This window comes from Pan paniscus, chromosome Y (genome assembly GCF_029289425.2).
Source record: "Pan paniscus chromosome Y, NHGRI_mPanPan1-v2.0_pri, whole genome shotgun sequence".
Lineage (NCBI taxonomy): Eukaryota > Metazoa > Chordata > Mammalia > Primates > Hominidae > Pan > Pan paniscus.
This window is the reverse complement of record NC_073273.2, coordinates 8,361,228-8,367,155: the sequence shown is the minus strand read 5'-3', so window position 1 is coordinate 8,367,155 and position 5,928 is coordinate 8,361,228. Positions and strand designations below refer to the sequence as shown.

The following is a 5,928-nucleotide window of genomic DNA, read 5'->3' as shown; positions in this document are numbered from 1 at the left end:
TAATGTTACTGCCATTTACAGGAAAAACAAACAAACAAAAAATAACAGGTTTTACATTAAATTTAAAAATTGCTAAAAGTTACATTATAACACATAATTGAAGGTGCTAAACATAAATTTTCATGCAAGCCGTATAAAACTGGTTTGGCCAGACACAGAGCTAGCTTGAAAAGTTATTTCTTTTCATACCCCATTGACACCTGTAATGCCAGGAAGACAGAACCGTTCACTCCCTTGAAAGGGAGGTGAATCCAGGGAGCCAAGAGGTCTAGCACAGCGGATGCCTTCCCCATGGAGCCCAGCAAGCTAAAATCTACTGCCTTGAAATTATTGCTGCCAGCACAGTAGTCTTAAGTCAACCTGAAGTGCTTGAGATTGGTGGGGACAGGGACGTCAAACAGTACTGAGGCTTGAGTAGGTGGTTTTCCCTTCAGAGTGTAAACAAAGCCACTGGGAAGTCACTGCACCTCAGCAAAGCTACTGTAGCCAGATTGCCTCCCTAGATTCCTCCTCTCTGGTCAGGGCATCTCTGAATGAATGGCAGCAGCCCCAGTTAGGGGTTTGTAGATAAAACTCCCATCTCCCTGAAACAGAGCACCTGGGGGATAGGGTGGCTGTAGGCACAGCTCCAGCAGACTTAAACCTTCCTACCTGCTGGCTCTGAAGAGAGGTGCAGATTTCCAACAGACTACTTCCTCAAGTGGGTCCATGAAGCCCATGCCTCTTGACTGGGAGACTCCTCCCTGCAGGGATCCACAGACACTTCATACAGGAGTGCTCTGGCTGGCACCTGGCAGGTGCCCCTGTGGGAGGAAACTTTCAGAGGAAGGAATAGGCAGCAATCTTTGCTTTTCTGCACCCTCTGATAGTGAAACACAGGCAAAAATGGTCAGAAGTGGACCTCCAGCAAAGTCCAGCACACCTGCAGCAGCGGAGCCTGACTGTTAGAAGGAAAACTCATAACAGAAAGGCACAGTATCAACATCTACTAAAAGGATTTCCACACATGCACACATAAAAAAACTATTCAAAAGTAACCAACATCAAAGAACAAAGGCACATAAATGCACGAAGATGTAAAAAAACAGCACAAAATGGCTGAAAATTCCAAAAACAAGAAAGTCTCTTCTCCTTCAAAGGATCACAACTCCTCATCAGCAAGAAAACAAAACTGAATAGAAAATGTGTTTTAGGAATAGACAGAAGTAGGCTTCAGAATGTGGGTAATAAAAACTCTTCTGAGAAAAGGAGAATGTTCTAACCCAATGCCAGGAAGCTAAGAACCTCAAAAAAAGGTCAGGGAAATTGATAACTGGAATAACTAGTTTAGAGAAAAACATAAATCAAAAACACAGCAAAAAGACTGCGGAAAGATACACAATTATCACTTGCCAAATTGATCAAGTGGAAGAAAGATATCAAAGACTGAAGATCAACTTTTTGAAATAAAGCATAAAGAAAATGTCAGAGAAAAAGGAATGAAAAGGAACAAACAACATGTCCAAGAAATACAGGCCTATGTGAAAAGACGAAACCTACTTGGTTTGCTTGTTTGTTTGTTTGAGATGGAGTCTTGCTTGCCCTGTCATCCAAGCTGGAGTGCATGTGTGCAATCTCAGCTCACTGCAACCTCCTCCGCTCGGATTCAAGGGATTCTCCTGCCTCAGCCTCCTGCGTAGCTGAGATTACAGGCACACACCACCACCCCTGGTTAATTTTTGTATTTTTAGTAGAACGAGGTTTCAGCCTGTTTTTCATGTTGGTCTCAAGCTCCTGATCTCATGATCTGCCCACCTTGGCCTCCCAAAGTGCTGGGATTACAGGCATGAACCAACGTGCCTCGCTTAAACATGGCTCTTCCTTTTGGCTCAGATATAACTATAAAGTTTCTTGCTCTCTCAACACTAACCTCCATTACCTTTGTCATAAACATACTCCCTAAGGTATAAATCTTGCTGTATCAGAAACATACAATCTTTGGTCTCTTATCCATCTCTAACCAACAGTAGTGGAGCTTACTATGAGCAGAGAGGGGCTTCTCATAGATTCACTGTTCATAACAAGAGCTTTGATGTCACATTTCAGCTAAAGTACCAGCTTCACAGTCAATTGTGACCTGATAAAGGGGAAGAGTGAGCCCTTTTTAGTTGTTTCAGAGAATCATGGTAGTATAGTAGCCCACACATGGCTATATGCCCAGTAAACAAGTCTTATTTTTAGTTATTCTGTAGGTCTATGTGTGTTACTTCAGTTAAATGCTGATATTCGGCCAGGCATGGTGACTCACGCCTGTAATCCCAGCACTTTGGGAGGCCAAGGCGGGTGGATGACGAGGTCAGGAAATCAAGACCATCCTGGCTAACACTGTGAAACCCCGTCTCCGATAAAAATACAAAAAAATTAGCCAGGCGTGGTGGCAGGTTCCTGTTGTCCCAGCTAATCAGAAGGCTGAGGCAGGAGAATAGTGTGAACCTGGGAGGCAGAGCTTGCAGTGAGCCAGATAATGCCACTGCACTCCAGCCTGGGCAACAGAGCGAGACTCCATCTCAAAAAAAAAAAAAAAGAAAAATAAATAAAGCTGATATTCATACACTCATATAGATGAATAGGTAGGCAAAAAGGAATGTTATGGTGCTTTTTTATTTTCAAGGGTTCTTGAAGCTCTTGTGATTAACAGTGGCAGGAAATTCATCACTTTTTAAAGTAATTCTCTTTGGAGACGGTGGGGTTGGGAGGAGTTCACTTAGGAACAGATAAGTAACTAATAAGTTTGGCACTCAGCTGTTCCATGCAATAGATGTGGAATTTTAAAATAAGATTTGAAAGGGATGGACATTTTGTTACCATACAGATTTGTGACATGGCAGATCAGGAGAGATTCTGAAGCCTGAGGACACCATTTTACAGAGGTTCTGACAGTTCTCTGCTTATTTTTAGAATCAATGATTTAGGAAGCTTCCAGAACTTAAGTAATTGGAAAGAACCTGAGAGATTTCCTTTTGTAGTTCTGCATTCCAGGACTGGCATAAACGAAAGGCAGGTGTTTATAGAAGAACAGCTGCATTATGCAGGAAGGACAGTGACTACCCTTACTTTGTAACAAGTGCAAAAGATGCCACAAATGTGGCAGCAGCCTTTGAGGATGGGGTTCAAAAAATTCTTGCGACTGCGGATATGTCAGATCACTTGATGAACACAGGCATGTTCAACCTTCACCAAAAGCCCAAGCCTAGCACATCTTGTTATTGAATGTTAGAGTTAAGGCAGATGCATTCTAACCAATTCACACATATACACAAAATCAACATGGACATGGAGAAGACAATTAGTGTTTGTAGCAGTGTATTACTTACTAATAAGATTCAACAAGTGTATAGTCCTGTGTCATTAGTTGGCGGGAGATGGGACATATCCACTCATGGAAGAATATATTTTCTCAATAATGAAACCTTACACTTATAAATTGTAATGGTTGTCTAAAAACCAATGGTTTCTTTGATTTACACATGCAAATTAGAGAGCTAATAAATGAGAGGACCAAGACTTTAATTATAATTAAGATAAGAAACTTGACTATTCTAGAATTTATACTTGAAATTTTTTCCTGGAAAAATGGGAAACTAATTTTTGTATGTACATGATTTTTATGCAATTAACATTGTATTCTTGGTGAAAGAAAATGATTTCCTAAGACAATAATGTTGGATATGAAAGATTAGAATCTAACATATTTCCAATGCATTCTTATTTAATTTACTTATTTATCCTTTTCAAAATGACTTAACCTTTTTTATTTCCATTCCACATAGTATTAGAATTATTCTTACTAGTAATTACTCTTCATTTGTGTGTCATTAATAAACTTATACCACCACAGGTCATGTTTCACAGCCCCAGGAGGAGGGATGGCCAACAGTGGCACAAGAGTTGCCTCATACACTGTCACACATCCAGCTAAATTCAAGCTGTCCATGAATAAAAAGCATTTCCGTAGACAACGTTCAGTTTTCAGATAAAGACCAACTACTGAACTTGGAGAAAAGACAAATCTGCATTTGATAACTGATTTAAGAAATATAATATGTGTTCAGAGGATACAAAATTACAATTCCACTAATGGGATAGCTAATATTTGTGTTACTTTCTTCACTCTTGTGGAAAGTCTCCTAGTTGAAGTTAAGCCATTGCTTTTGAACACAAGACACAAGCTAACTTTATCACTCTCAGAGGAAATACTAAGAAGGATTGTACTTTGTCAGAGGGTAAATAAAGATGTCTTTATTAGCCCATGTATTTGCTTAGTGCCTCCTCTATTACTGAACATCGTTTAGTGATTCTCTCTCAAGGAATTTTGTGTTTGTTTAAAAAAATATTTGCTGCAGAGATCAGACTTGATAAAGCAAATTGTGTCCTCTTATGGATGTTAATTTTCCATGCAGCTGGTGACTATCTGATTCTACGGAAGTTAACTGAAGCTTGGAATGAAGGTGGATGAGACCTGCAACTGGGGAGTGATGGGGATATCAAAGGACATGCTGGGTGAGGGGAGGTGGCTGTCATATAGGGGGTGGAGTTCTGAAAAATTACATCAAAACATTTCTCTTCCTGGCCCCACCCAATGTAGCCATTGGGAAAGATTTTATAAAAAATACAATAGAAAATGCTAGGAGAACAAAGCAGGTGGTGAGTGTGGCAGCAGGAGCAGTGAGAAGCAGCTGCAGAGCCACCCTGGACAGAAGAACCATAGACGATACTTCATAGTTTGAAGGAAGGGTGGTTCCCAGTGGTACAGAAGTTGCTCCATACAGTCTGTGATATATACAGCTAGATTCAAGCTATGAATAGAAAGCTTTTCCATAGAGAGAGTTCGGTTTATAGAAAAGGCTAACTACCGAACTTGGAGAATAGACAAATGTGCATTTAATAACTTATGTAACAATTACAATGTGCTGAGTAGAGGATACAAAATTATAATTCCATTCCAATTAAATAAATATTTTGTTAATTTTCATTCTTTGGGAAAGTTTCCAAGTTGAAGAGAAAACATTCCTACTGCTTCTTATCTTAGAAGAAAACTATTTACGTTTCTGGAAAAACCTAAATTTTCGCTTTTGTATCATGACACCACCATATAAGTTTTCTGACAATAAACGTGTCAGGTAGAGTAGCAAAGTGGTAAGTAGAGAAACGCACCAGTGTGGTACCCAGTGAAAGGTCGTGTCTGGACAGTCAGTGCTTTCTGGATCTCTGGACTGACAACTAGGAAGTGTTGAAGTGACTGAAAAGATAAAGATCACAAGTACAGCATGGTCAAAAGAGAGATTGAGAATATCTATGTCCATGGAAAAGGATGTATTCTGGAAGTTTCCAGGTATAACAAGAGGATGAAACTCCATATCCGCATTTCTTCTGGATCACTCTTGGAGCACTAAAGCAGATAACCAACTTAGTGGTAACATACATGTTCTAACAGGGGACTGATTTTAAGACTGATTTCATTTCATTGCTCTTATGTTAAAGAGCCTTAAAGGGACATCACCTACCAGATCCAAGCTTTGCCAGCTTATCTTTCCCCATGATCAGCTCCTATCTATCAGCTGACAGTTCTACCCATGTGACCCAGTGCTCTTCTTCACACCTTCATGACTGCCATACTTTTCTCTGCAGCCCACATTGGAGGTCACATTTAATGCTCCACTTTCCTTGCAGCTCCTTCAAAGAATTTGTCACACATGAAATTTGGCACTTAACTTTACTACAAAACACCCAGGACATGGATTGCTATTCCTATTTCACCTTCATTAGCATGGAGAAAAGGCTATTTTCAATGTGCCACTGTCAGGAGCTGAGCCATGTCTTCCTGCTGTCACTCACGCTGCTGCTCTTGGATGGATGATATCCCTCTGGATTATATGCTCATTGAGGGCA

At 40.2% G+C, this 5,928-nt stretch overlaps 1 pseudogene; it reads left to right on the top strand.

The window, feature by feature from the left end:
- The first annotated feature begins 708 nt into the window (after positions 1-708).
- On the top strand, positions 709-3,249 carry LOC129395684 (ras-related protein Rab-9A-like; annotated as a pseudogene).
- Positions 3,250-5,928: the final 2,679 nt, after the last annotated feature.